The sequence below is a fragment of the Chiloscyllium plagiosum genome, chromosome 23 (genome assembly GCF_004010195.1).
Source record: "Chiloscyllium plagiosum isolate BGI_BamShark_2017 chromosome 23, ASM401019v2, whole genome shotgun sequence".
Lineage (NCBI taxonomy): Eukaryota > Metazoa > Chordata > Chondrichthyes > Orectolobiformes > Hemiscylliidae > Chiloscyllium > Chiloscyllium plagiosum.
Genome location: NC_057732.1, coordinates 23,074,060 through 23,087,996, shown reverse-complemented (window position 1 = coordinate 23,087,996; position 13,937 = coordinate 23,074,060). Strand labels below are relative to the sequence as shown.

General features: G+C 42.1%; 1 protein-coding gene and 1 non-coding gene across 3 annotated transcripts in view; both read right to left on the bottom strand.

Moving 5' to 3' along the window:
- Positions 1-13,937, bottom strand: part of LOC122561696 (chemokine-like protein TAFA-5) — a 695,903-nt gene that overhangs the window by 69,692 nt on the left and 612,274 nt on the right. The window lies entirely within an intron of this gene.
- Positions 604-722, bottom strand: LOC122561899. The gene has a single exon (XR_006315145.1). It is a non-coding gene; the product is annotated as a 5S ribosomal RNA (ribosomal RNA).

Below are 13,937 nucleotides of genomic sequence, written 5' to 3'. Positions count from 1 at the left end.
TGAGACATATAAGATTATTAGAGGATTGGACACTCTGGAGGCAGGAAACATGTTTCCGCTGATAGGTGAGTGCTGTACCAGAGGGCACAGCTTAAAAATACGGGGTAGACCATTTAGGACAGAGATGAGGAGAAACTTCTTCACCCAGAGAGTGGTGGCTGTGTGGAATGCTCTGCCCCAGAGGGCAGTGGAGGCCCAGTCTCTGGATTCATTTAAGAAAGAGTTGGATAGAGCTCTCAAGGATAGTGGAATCAAGGGTTATGGAGATAAGGCAGGAACAGGATACTGATTAAGGATGATCAGCCATGATCATATTGAATGGTGGTGCAGGCTGGAAGGGCAGAATGGCCAACTCCTGCACCTATTGTCTATTGTCCGCCTTTCCTGACTGCCACCCGCAGACAGCGTGCAGCCCCAATCCCTTTCTTTCCGCCTTTCTTGCTGATTTTGGCAGCGCTCCGCTCTCCTCCCCTCCGTGTCTCGTGCCTGCAGGAGACTGATGCCAGGCACAGCAGCAGCAGCAGCAAAAATAACCTGCCGCTCCATTGCCTGGCACAAGACAAGTGCAGAGGGGTGACTTGAGCAGCCACTGCTGGCGGAAAAAGCCTACTGCACCTGGTATTCCCAGGCGGTTTCCCATCCAAGTACTAACCAGGCCTGAGTCTGCTTAGCTTCCGAGATCAGACGAGATCTGGCGTTTTCAGACTAGTATGGCCGTAGGCGCTGGCCCCTGCCTTTTCTCCCTACTTCAAGGCGTGCTGGCCAGCCACATTTTCTTTGTTGCTCTTTCTCTTTATCCCCTTTGGCTTTTTTTTCTCTTTTCTCTTTGCTCTTCCTCCTCTGTGCGTGCTTCCCTCCCTCCGTTCCTCCAGCTGCCTTTCAGCCAGCCCTTGCCCACCAGGCTCCTGTAGTCTCCCACATCCCCACACAGGCCCACTGCAAGCCCTCCCCCTGCTTCATAGGGCTGCAGCCTGCATTCTCTCATCCTTCCACACTCCTCCACCCCTCCATTTCGGAATGCCGGGCACTGACCAGTGGGGTACCGCACCGTTCAGTACTGGGACCGCAGCTTTTTACAATCTATCTTCAGGATATACAAGATGGTATTCGCAATAACATTCGCAAATTTCATCAGCTGGGTGGCAGGGTGAAATGTGATGAGGATGTTAGGAGATTACAGGGTGACCTGGACAAGTTAGGTGAGTGCTCAGATGCATGGCAGATGCACTTTCACGTGGATAAATGGATCCTTATCCACTTTGGTGGCAAGAACAGGAAGGCAGATTACCACCTAAGTGGAATCAATTTAGGTAAAGGGGCAGTACAGAGAGATCTGGGGGTTCTTGTACACCACTCAATGAAGGTAAGCATGCAGGTACAGCAGGTAGTGAAGAAGGCTAATAGCATGCTGGCCTTCATAACAAGAGGGATTGAGTATAGAAGCAAAGAGGTCCTTCTGCAGCTGTACAGGGCCCTGGTGAGACCACACCTGGAGTACTGTGTGCAGTTCTGGTCTCCAAATTTGAGGAGAGACATTCTGGCTATTGAGGGAATGCAGCGTAGGTTCACGAGGTCAATTCCTGGAATGGCGGGATTATCTTACACTGAAAGACTGGAGCGACTGGGCTTGTGTACCCTTGAGTTTAGAAGACTGAGAGGGGATCTGGTTGAGACATATAAGATGATCAAAGGATTGGACACTCTGGCGGCAGGCAACATGTTTCCGCTGCGGGGTGAGTGCCGAAACAGAGGACACAGCTTAAAAGTACGGGGTAGGCCATTTAGGACAGAGATGAGGAGAAGCTTCTTCACCCAGAGAGTGGTGGCTGTGTGGAATGCTCTGCCCCAGAGGGGAGTGGAGGCCCAGTCACTGGATTAATTTAAGAAAGAGTTGGATAGAGTTCTCAAGGATAGTGGAATCAAGGGTTATGGAGATAAGGTAGGAACAGGATACTGATTAAGGATGATCAGCCATGATCATATTGAATGGTGGTGCAGGCTCGAAGGGCAGAAGGGCCTACTCCTGCACCTATTGTCTATTGAACTGCTGTTGTATTTCTATGGCTAGGCCAATTCAGCTTCAGGTTAACAGTTAACCCCAGTTGTTGATAGTTGGGCATTCAGTGCTGGTAAGACCATTGAATGTCAGGAGCAATAGTTAGATTGTCTGCGAATGGAGATAGTCATTGACTGGCATTTGTATGGTATGAACATTGCTTGCCACCTTTCAGACCAAGCTTGCATGTTGTCATTTGTTACTTCAATGAGGCAAAAATATACAGATAAAGAGTTTTAAATTGAATTATTCTTAATTGACACTCATAACTACTGTGGTGCAAACTGGGATTAATTTATGTAATTTTTAATGCTATAAGGTTGAGAATTCAGGTTTCTAGTTTGCAAGTTTGTAACTGCTGAGCTTGTGGGTATCTGAAGTTAATAACTAACTTGCAAGCATTTCTGGAGTAGTCTTGATTTCTTTTAAGTGCAACTTTTGAGTTTGGCTTTAGAATTAATGGATTTTGTGCACCAGTAATGAGCTGTTTCAAACTAGCAAGCAAAATAATGGGACTTGAAGGTTTGAGAGAGTAAACTGGATTTTGTTTTTTTTTAAATTACGGTTGAACATTCAAAGCTAAAGGAGAGTTTTGGTTTCAATTTTGACGTTGAATGGAGAAGTCCTATAAAGTCATTTGAATTGAATGGCTGTGTAGAAAAGGGTTCCTGAGAAGGAAAGACAGTGAACGAGGTTACCTGAGAATGATGGACTGATGTTAGTTCCAGACTAGAAGTCATAGGATAAAATGCTGAAAGGTTACTTAAAGTGAAGTACATTTAAGCAAGTGAATGATAAACAGGTACAGGTTTTCCTGGATCTAATAGTTGAAGTCAGTGATGAAAACCCAACAAGGTGTTAGGAACTCTAGTATATCATACAAGTGGTGTTTTGAGCAATGTACCAGTGGTACTCTAAAAATGCTGATTTTTTTTTTCTTTTCAGTTGACAATAGAGTGATTGGGATAAATGAGGTTATATTTTCAGTTCTATTTAAAAAGATTTAATTTGTTTTAGAAGTAGATAGTTTGGATTATTCTATTTTATCTTCATTTCTTTTGTAATTAAGACTATTTTATTGTTAATGCAAAATCTTTGGGCATTTATATTTCAGGGAAAGACCACTTCATCAAAACAAAAATAAATAAGAATATACTCTATGAAACTAGGTTCCTATCTGGGATCTGACTTGTCTGATAACATCAGCTATGATATTAAAAGCTTGGCATTATTACTGCACTAGATGTCCACAGGTTCCAACAAATTGATAATGCTGTGACTTAGTAAAGTTCCGAAAAACATCACAATCATTCAAGTTTGTGTCTCCAATGACAGCTGGTCATGAGAATTTGGAAACTTCTGATAGGAGCTTAAAAGAAGTGTCAAAGTACGGAAGAGTGATGACATCACAAATGTATAAGATTTTATTATCAAGGTTGGCTGTGGCGAAGGCATGGATGAATGCTTGGTTGTGAATACAACGATAAATTGGCAGAATTTTTGCCAAGGAAAATAAACTCCTGGCAGTTTACTTTGTTTTAATATTGTCTTTAGAGATTGGATAAGTAATTCTTATCTTTTGGGCAACCTTATTACAAGACCAACCATGTTCCTCATTTACAGTTATATCACACTGTAAACTTTTGCTATAAGTTCTGTATCTTACGATCTTATACTCCAAAACCACCCGATGAAGGAGCAGCGCTCCGAAAGCTAGTGCTTCCAAATAAACCTGTTGGATGATAACCTAGTGTTGTGTGATTCTAACTTTGTACACCCCAGTCCAATACCGGGATCTCCAAATCATATGTTCCTCGTGGAGGAGTCAAATCAAATATTAAGCATTCATGGATAATATTAATAGCAATTACCATTACCAGTAGCAGAATTAAAATAGAATGATTCTCTGTATCTGAGACCTGTAAGATTTTCTTCAATGTTCTTTATTGAGTTGAGTAATAAAGAAAAATAATTAGCTGCTACAGTTTCAAAGGCACTAATCTTTCAACTATGCACATGGCTTCCAGTCTGCCTTTTACCTGCAGTATAGTATGTTCCTCTGTCCACTGCAAAGGTCTAGAACATCGTAATAATACTCCTGTGTTGTTATCTCATTATAACACAAACGCGGTATGTAGATTTCTTTTATTTGAAGGTTGGTTTATTTACAGCTAAACTAATATCGAAAGACACAGTAATCTCCAGACATAGCCTGTACCTTCAGTGCTGCATTGGCGAGAGCCTGTGGCCATGTGCCAACAGCTGGATACTTGGCTCATTTGCACATTGAATTCTTCAAGGAATATCATGTTAGTGCAACAATGGTGTAAAGCGGTAACATCATTCTGACAGACCAAAGGGTAGTTAGCGTGGGAAATGAAAACGAAGATCCCCTAGCTTGGCAGAGTTTCACTTTTTCGAATTCGGAATGTACGATTAAAAGACAATGCGGAGTTGAGAAGACTTTACTTTTCATCTGGTTATATCTGACTTTGGAAGCTTGACACTGACTCCAGGTGAACATAAAGGATAACTCTATTAGACAGCATCCATAATCCCTAAACCAGATCAAGCAGCTTAGGAATCAAGCAAACAAGGTAATGAGCTGAGCTAAATGTTCAAAGCAAATGTGAAAAAATTCCAAGTGTAAGAGAAAAAATGTCAGGAAGGTTAAAAATGCAGGTTTTTAAAATGAAAGCGATAAAATGCCAGACACAGTAAAACTGGAACAATAATTAGCTACAAATATTGAAGGAAATGTTTATTATGGTGAAAGAGTAGAAAAATGTCAGTCGTCTTGCTTCGAGCCCTCTAATTACATCACATCAAACAGAAGAGAGAAAAATTGGCACATAACAAGACACAGCCCTGGCTAACATATAATCTGCAGGGTTACAGATCATGCTGCAAAGTGACAGAGAATGAATAATGAATATCAAAGCTAAAATGAAAAAAAAAGAAATTCAGTCAAGTAAGGTAAAGTTTAAAGTACAAGAGAAGCACTTTAAGGAATTGCTTAGAACAACAATTGGTGCTATTACTTATCAAGTTAAATGACTTTGGATTCTTGAAAATAGGGGAGGCACAATTATCTCAATGTTCAAACTTTGGAAAGCCTTGACCGGGATGGTGTCATGTAGAATCCATTAAAATATATGCAATGTGTATTATTGCCCTTTTGAAGAATTTGAATATGTGCTATTAGGCCAAGTAACATGAAGCTACAAGAATTTATGTAATTGTACCATGTTATAGATGAGTTGACACATTGTACAATGATAAGCTTAATCCTACTTGCAATAAATAAAAATAACAAAAATAGAAGCAGGAATATGCCTTTCTGGGAAACAGATGACTGCTTACTCTGGTCAAAGACTAAACATATGCTAGTGAATATGTAATACATCACAAGAAATGGTCATTTTTGAGATGACAATCTTAGCATTTGTTGACTTTGATAAACATTTCATTTTTTTCAGCCACATGAAGTTATTTAACAAGTACAACCTGCCTTTATGTAGCTCATTTAATACATTAAAGCATCCTAAGGTGCTTCATAGCAATATTCTCATACAAATTTTGCAGTTGAGTCGCACAAGGTGAACAGATTATCAAAAAGTGATCAAAGAGGTAGGTTTCAAGAAGTGCATGAAAGAAGATGAAAGATACAGAGAGGAAGGGTTGTATTTGGATTGAATTCCAGAATTTAATGTTTGGATATCTGAAGGCACAGCTCCAATGTTAGAAAGATTAAAAGATTTGCAGACAAGGATAAGGTCAGTATTGGTGGAGGCAGAGATTTCTAAGGATTTTAAAGTTTAATTGGTCTATTTAGATGTGACAAGGCCATGGATGAATTTGAAAACAATGAGCCAATGCACATCAGCAAACATATTGGTCCATCTCAGGGGGCCTGTGCAAAAATTGGCAGGGCAGTCCCACAGTCAGGTCAAGCAACAGTCTAACAAAGTTATACTCACCAAATCATTCCTTACAATGGCCCAGACATTACCATCATCATCGCAGGGTATGATTGGCAGGACAGACCCAGAAGAGGTGGTAGCCTCATGGCTTACTGTCATGACAGTGCTGCCCAGGAAGTTTTCAGCATTGACTCCAGGCCCCACAAAGTCTCATGGCATTAAGTCTAACATTGGCAAGGAAACCTTTTGTGGAATATCACACACTGCATCCAGTCCCCTTCAGTCAGTCAATCAGACTTCCTCCACATTGTAGGCTACTGCAAAAAATACGGAGATATGGCATTGAGGGTGAGTTGGAGGTTTGGATTAGGAATTGGCTGGCTGGAAGAAGACAGAGGGTAGTAGTTGATGGTAAAGGTTCATCTTGGAGAGCAGTTACTAGTGGTGTTCCGCAAGGATCTGTTTTGGGACCATTGCTGTTTGTCATTTTTATAAATGACCTGGAGGAGGGGTTAGAAGGTTGGGTGAGCAAGTTTGCGGATGATACAAAAGTCGGAGGAGTTGTAGACAGTGAGGAAGGATGTGGCAGGTTACAGCAGGATATAGAGAAGCTGCAGAGCTGGGCAGAAAGGTGGCAAATGGAATTCAATGTAGCTAAATGTGAGGTGATTCACTTTGGGAAGAATAACAAAAAGATGGGGTACTGGGCTAATGGTCGGAAACTTGGTAGTGTGGATGAGCAGAGGGATCTTGGTGTCCATGTACACAGATCTCTGAAAGTTGCGGGCTGTTTTCATTGGAGAAAAGAAGGTTTAGGGGTGATTTGATAGAGGTGTACAAGATGATTAGGGGTTTAGATAAAGTTGACCATGAAAACGTTTTTCCACGTATGGAGTCAGCTATTACGAGGGGGCATAGCTTTAAATTAAGGGATGGTAGGTATAGGACAGATGTTAGGGGTAGATTCTTTACTCAGTGAGTCGTGAGTTCATGGAATGCCCTGCCAGTAGCAGTGGTGGACTCTCCCTCTTTATGGGCATTGGATAGGCATATGGAGGATTGTGGGCTAGTGTAGGTTAGGTGGGCTTGGATCGGCGCAACATCGAGGGCCAAAGGGCCTGTACTGCGTTGTATTTTTCTATGTTCTATCTTCTATGTTCTATTGGACACAAATTTAAGAAACACAGAGTGCATGGACACAAAATATACTTTGGGTCGGGGAATTTAATTTACATCAGCAAGAGTGGCTTGTTAGTACTGTTCCTGACAGAACTGGCTGCCTCCTAAAGGACACAGCTGTTAGAGTGGATCTGCAATAGGTGGCAAAGGAGGCACTATCAGCAGGATTGTGTTTGACCACAATCTGTAACTCCATGGCCCAGCATGAACTTCACTCTCTCATTACAATCAAGTCAGGGATCAACCCTGGTTCAATGAAGAGTGAGAGAGGGCATACCAAGAACAGCAACAGACATACCTAGAAGTGGAGGTGTCAACCTGGTGAAGTTATAGCATGGGGATATCTGTATGCTCACAGTGGAAGCATCTTGCAATAAATAGGCTTAAATGATCTCACAACTAACTAATTAGATAAATTCCTCCTGTCATCTTTCTATAGTTAGCTGTAAATGTAGTGAAAAATTGAACTAAATAAAGGTAGAGTCACCATAGTCTTAACAGACCATTGGACTGCTGTCTCATTCAAGAGACGCGACTGGAGAGTTACCACACCTCAGGAGAAGAGAGAGGTTGAGAAGGAGGTAATAACTTCAGCCATTGCAGGAGATGAACCTACACTGTTAGAGTTACTCTGCATTACAAACCAGCCATCTAGCTCACGGAGTTAAACTGACCCTTCACAACTGAACTAAAATGAGGAGGAAGCTACACAATTATAACTGCAACAGTAATAAGAGCAAAATATAAGGCTGAAGCATTTGCATCCATCTTCAGACAGAAATGCTGATTAAATGATCCATCTCAGTCTCCTCCTGAGATCCTCAGCACCACGCTTGCCAGCTTTCAACCATTCAACTCACCTGCACAATACCAAGGAATGGTTGGATGTACCAGATACTGCCGAGGGTCCAGCCGGACAACATTTCAGCAATAGTACTGAAAATGCATGGTTCAGAACTAGCCATGTCTATGGGCAGACTGTGCCAACACAGCTACAACACTAGAATTTACTCTGTGAAGTGAAAGATTGCCCAGATATGACTTATCCACAAAAAATCCAAGACAATCCAACTCAGCAAATTATAGCGGCATCAGTCTATACTCTATTAGCAACAAATTGATGAAAGGTTTCATCAACAGTGCTATCAAGTGGCACTTAATCAACAAGAACTTGCTCACTGGTACTCAACTTAACTTTCACCAGGGTTAATCACCTCTTCACCTCAGTACAACCTTGGTTCAAATTTGGACAAAGAGCTGAACTCCAGTGTTAAGGGGAGAATAATTGCCCTTGACAGCAAGGAGCCCCAGCAAAACTGGAGTCAGTACGAATTGGATAGGGGAGGGATGTTTCCATTGGCTAGAGCCACATCTAATACAAAGAAAGATGATTCAGGAACACCAATCAGCTTAGTCCAAGACATCACTGCAATGACCTTGAGCCTAGCATAGAACATTGAACAGTACAGCACAGTACAGGCCCTTTGGTCCTCTATCCTACTCTAAAGTCAAACAAATGCTTCAGCCTTATATTTTGCTGTTTTTGCTGTTGCAGTTATAATTGTGTAGGTTCCTCCTCATTTTAGTTCAATTGTGAAGGGTCAGTTTAACTCTGTTAGCTAGATGGCTGGTTTGTAATGCAGAGTAACTCTAACAGTACATACTCTTCATTTTACTTACGTCCATTTGCCAATCCAAGAGTCACTTAAATGTCCCTAATGTACCTGATTCTACCACCACAACTGGCAGTGCATTCCATACACCCACTCTACCTCTGACATCTCTCCTAAACCTTTCTCAAATCACTTTAAATTTATGTTCCCTTCAATAGCCATTTCTGCCCTTGGAAAAAGTCTCTGACTATCCACTCTATCAATGCCTCTCATCATCTTGTACAGTTCTATCAAGTCAACTCTAATCCTTCTTCACTTCAACAAGAAAAGCCCTTGCTCCCTCAACCTTTCTTCATAAGCCCAGTCCAAGCAGCATCCTGGTAAATCTCATCTGCTCCCTCTCTCAAGATTCCACACACTTCCTATAATGAGGTGACCAGAACTGAACACAATATTCCAAGTGTGGTCTAACCAAGGTGCTATAGAGCTGCAGCATAACCCTGCGACTCTTAAATTCAATCCCCCTGCTAATGAAAGCCAACACCCCATACGCCTTAACAACCCTATCAACTTGGGTGTCAACTTTGATCTTCATCTCCTTCATCAATGAACTTCCCCCCATTATAAAGTCAGATAATGTCTTCAGATTTTGGAGTCATCTGTATCAATGTGCAGCAAGAACCTGGGCAATATTTAGGCTTCGGCTAATAAATGGCAAGTAATATTCACAACACACACAAACAGCAATAATCACCTCCAGCAATAATCACCTCCAACAACATCTAATCATCTCCCCTCAATATTCATTGCAGGACCACTGTTAAAATCTCCACTATCAATATCTTGGGAGGTTATCATTGACCAAAAACTGAACTAGACCAGCAGCTACAAGAACAGGTCAGAGGCTGGCAATCATGTGACAAATCACTCAATTCTCCACACTTCAAAACCTGGTTGATCATCTAAAAGTGCGGCATGGTGGCACAGTGGTTAGTACTGCTGCCTCACAGCGCCAGAGAACCGGGTTCAATTCCTGCCACGGGCAACTGTCTGTGTGGAATTTGCACATTCTCCCCGTGTCTGCGTGGGTTTCCTCCGAGTGCTCTGGCTTCCTCCCACAGTCCAAAGTTGTGCAGGTCAGGTGAATTGGCCATGCTAAATTGCCCGTAGTGTTAGGTGAAGGTGTAAATGTAGGGGAATGGGTCTGGGTGGGTTGCTCTTTGGAGGATCGGTGTGGACTTGCTGGGCCGAAGGGCCTGTTTCCACACTGTAAGTAATCTAATCTAATCTAAATGAAGTATGATGGAGTACTCCTTGCTTGCCTGGATAACTGCAGCTCCCATAACATTGCAGAAGTTGATGCTGCCAAAGACATAAAGCCGACTTAATTGGTATCACATTCACCACCTTCAACATTCATGCCTAGCCCAATGATGTAGAGCATGTATAATCTACAAGATGCGTGGCAACAATTCACCATGGTTCCTTTAACAACACCTATCACCCAGAAGGACAAGGCCAGCAGATACTTGGGGACTCACTTACAAGCCACATAGTCGCCTGAGATGCTAATACACATAGTGCTTTTATTGAGACTGGAATCAAAATCCTGGAAGTCCCTTACTGTGGGCGCACATACACAACATGGACTGCAAGTGATGCAAGAAGTCAGCTCACCAACTTTTCAAAGGCAATTAGGGATGGATAAAAAAATGCTGACCTTGCCAATGGCCCCCATATCCTGTGAGGAGATAGGGAGGAATTCCTTCAGCTAGATTCATGAATCTGTGCACAGCATTGCCACAGAAGGCTGTGGAGATCAAGTTGTTGAGTGTATTTAAGACAAGATCGGTAGGCTCTTGATAAGTCAGGGGATGGAGAGTTATGGGGAGTAGGTAGGAGAACAGGTTGAGAAACCTATCGGTCATGATTGAATAGAGAAGCAGAATTAATGGGCTGAATGGCCTAATTCAGTTCCTATCTAAGGCCTTATGAATCTTTAGCTGTGATTAGATGGATATGAAAGGAATTAGATGACAGCAGTTGTAATTAGTTTGAAAGTGGAGGGAAGGTTTTGCAGCAAGGTAATACTTTCCACATTGTCAAAGGTGCAGACAGGTTGAGAAAAGCAAGATGGAACTGTTTTTGATGAGTGAAGTCAAATTGATGGTTATTTGTGATTTTGACAACAGCTGTTTCAGTGTGGTGGAGGGTGGAGGGGAAGGGGGTTTAGTTTGAATAGAGGAAATCAAACATGAGGATTATGGGTAAAGTGGTTTATGTATAAAACACCACTTCTCCAACAATATAGTCTGAAAATTTCCTTTAAGTTAGTCCTTGTAAAATATACAACAAAGACAGAATACGTGTTGTGAAAGATGGCTTGAAGTTTATTAACAATGCTAACTATTTACACTTCTACAAGATCTCATAGTTAAACATAGCTTAGGTTCTTTGCTTACAAACACATTGAACAAATCTACAGTAACTTCAAGCTGTTATTATGATTATTGCTGCTGCTACAACAATAATTGCTATTGAAGGTGAGGTGAACACCTTCATTCCATAATGCCACACGTCGTGATCTTATCTGACTGCCTCAAAGGTACACTGCCCATCTGGTAAAGGATCTGAACAATAATACAACAATGGGGATAATCAGCATGGATTTGGCAGGTAACAACACATTCAAAACTCTAGAGAGTAAAGGCCAATTGGAAATGAGATGTTTGGAAAGGCAGTGAGATCTTGCTTGGTTTTGTTGAGATAAGGGCTGAAAATGTGTTGCTGGAAAAGCGCAGCAGGTCAGGCAGCATCCAAGGAGCAGGAGAATCGACGTTTCGGGCATGAGCCTTTCTTCAGGAAGGACTCCAGCATCTGCAGTCCTCACTTTCTCATTTGTTGAGAAAAGGGCTAATTTAAGAAAATGCCACAAATTGGTGCACCAATACAATTGGTGAAGATTCTTTCATGTTAGTTGATGTTCAATGAATTCAGAAAGTTGGACAGTTTGAGATTAAAACAAAAAGATGTACAGCATGGATAAATTGTGTCATCAAATGTCTACAGAGGAAAAAAATCATGTAAGTTTGGTGTGTTGACATGATGAGAGCTCAAGGTGAGCACTGGAGAAAGGAGGTCAATAATTTCCTATCTGTCACTCAAGTACCACAAGTTTGCACAACATAGAAGATGGAAACCAGCTTAATTCACCCATTATAAAAGCCGCTTAAAGGCTTATAGAATCATGGAAAAAAAGCCTTTGGTCCAACTTGTCCACACTGACAAACTTTCTAAATTAAATGAGTACCATTTGCCTATGTTTGGCCCATATCCCTCAAATTTTTTCCGATTCATGTTCTTAACCTTACCTACGTCTACCACTTCCTCTGGCAATTGATTCCATACACACACCACCCGCTGTGTGAAAAAGTTGCCCCTCAGGTCCTTTTTAAATCTTTCCCCTCTCACCTTAAAATTATGCCCTCTAGTTTTAAATTTCCCTACCCTAGGGAATAGACCTTTGTTATTTGCCTTATCAATGACTCTCATAATGTTATTAATCTCCATAAGGTCACCCCTCAATCTCGTATAGTCTAAGAGGGTAAAGAGGCCCAGCCTATCCAACATCTGCTGATAATCTCTATTGGTCACAGCATTGAGAATGGGAGTTAGGAGGTCATGTTGTGCCTGTACAGGATATTGGTTAGGCCACTTTTGGAATATTGTGCGCAATTCTGGTCTCCCTGCTATAAACTTGAAAGGTTTCAGAATAGATTTACAAGGATGTTGCCAGGGTTGGAGGATTTGAGCTATAGGGAGCGGCTGAGTAGGCTGAAGCTGATTTCTCTAGAGCATCGGAGGCAAAGGGGTGACTTTATGGAAGTTTATAAACTCATGAGGGGCATGGTAAATAGGTAAGATCTTTACCCTGTGGGGGAGGATCCAGACAGGCATAGGTTTAGGGTGAGAGGGGAAAGATTTAAAAGGGACCTAAGGGCAACATTTTTCAAGCAGAGGGTGGTGTGTGCATGGAATGAGCTGGCAGAGAAAGTGATGGAGGCTGCTACAATTACAGCATTTAAAAAGCATCTGGATGGGTATATGAATAGAAAGAATTTAGAGGGATATGGGTCGAGTGGTGGCAAACGGGAGTAGATTAATTTTGGATATCTGTATGGCACGGACGAGTTGGATTGAAGGGTCGGCTCAGGCTTGGAGGGCCAAACGGCCTGTTCCTGGGCTGTAAATTTTCTTTGTTCTTTTTTGTTTTGTCTGTTTCTGTGCTGTACAGCTCTATCAGTGTATGACTCTAACTCAAACTCTTTAGTCATAGAGTCATAGAGATGTACAGCATGGAAAGAGACCCTTCGGTCCAACTCATCCACGCCGACCTGATATCCCAACCCAATCTAGTCCCACCTGCCAACACCCGGCCCATATCCCTCCAAGCGCTTCCTATTCATATACCCATTCAACTGTCTCTTAAATGTTGCAATTGTACCAGCCTCCACCACATCCTCTGGCAGCTCATTCCATACACGTACCACCCTCTGCGTAAAAAGTTTGCCCCTTAGGTCTCTTTTATATCTTTCCCCTCTCACCATAAACCTATGCCCTCTAGTTCTGGACTCCCTGACCCCAGGGAAAAGACTTTGCCTATTTACCCTATCCATGCCCCTCATAATTTTGTAAACCACTATAAGGTCCTCAGCCTCTGATGCTCCAGGGAAAACAGCCCCAGCCTGTTCAGCCTCTCCCATTAGCTCAAATCCTCCAACCCTTTCAAGTTTCACAATATCTTTCCCATAGGAAGGAGACCAGAATTGCACGCAATATTCCAACATTGGCCTAACCAATGTCCTGTTCAGCCGCAATATGACCTCCCAACTCCTGTACTCAATACTCTGACCAATAAAGGAAAGCATACCAAACTTCTTCACTATCCTATCTACCTGCGACTCCACTTTCAAGGAGCTATGAACCAGCACTCCAAGATCTCTTTATTCAGCAACACTACCTAGGACCTTACCATTAAGTGTATACGTCCTGCTAAGATTTGCTTTCCCAAAATACAGCACCTCACATTTATCTGAATTAAACTCCATCTACCACTTCTCAGCCCATTGGCCCATCTGGTCCAGATCCTGTTGTAATCTGAGGTAA